Below are 819 nucleotides of genomic sequence, written 5' to 3'. Positions count from 1 at the left end.
CGAACGTTAACTTCAACAATACGTCTCTCTCTGACTGCAGTTCAGTTACTAATTACCTACACACACATTACATTACCGTCACGTTGTCACCCTCTTTTATATACCAGACTACCCTATATCTAGTAAATGCTAGAGCATTCGCCAAAGTACAGGATAGTTCTAGAAAGTAGAGGGCGTGAGAATAGTCACGTGATCTCGATGACGCAACAATATTATAATATAAAACCTACTCTAAGCTGTGAGTGTTTTACAATAGAGATGGTCATTCCCTTACCACAGATGGTGGTAAGTTGCAGCTGAGAGACAGCTTCAGTAATTGAAAATTATAGATGGCTTTGTTATAGCTACAAAATGCAAATACGTTGAAGAAATTCTGTTTAAATTTCCCTGTTCTTTTCTTCCGAAAGATATTACATATTTAGTATTTGTTTTTAAACTTTTTAACAGTGAATACATCTATAGACCTAACCATACTAGTCTCAGGAAAACCTTTCAGTGGGTTAATTTCACCAGATCTAGTGTCAGGACTTTCTATGTTCACGAGCACTGTCGGATTAGCTTATGTATTAGCATAAGTTACAAAAGCTCTGGGCTCGCACCAATAAGCAAAACATTTTTAACCTATTTCAATACGATTGTTAAAAAATAACAAATAAAAAATACCACAGAAATTCATTTGTATTATATCCACCAGGGTTTCGGAGTGCTCCTGCAGTGAAAAGGAGCGGCTCCGGAGCGAATACTTTTTTTTTTAATCGCTCCAGAGGTAATGCGTTTTTCCGCTCCGCTCCGGAGCCGTAGTCGAAAATAAATGAAGCG

The sequence above is a fragment of the Limulus polyphemus genome, unplaced genomic scaffold (assembly GCF_000517525.1).
Source record: "Limulus polyphemus unplaced genomic scaffold, Limulus_polyphemus-2.1.2 Scaffold2285, whole genome shotgun sequence".
Lineage (NCBI taxonomy): Eukaryota > Metazoa > Arthropoda > Merostomata > Xiphosura > Limulidae > Limulus > Limulus polyphemus.
The sequence above is the reverse complement of the archived record's forward strand: the minus strand, read 5'-3'. Positions refer to the sequence as shown.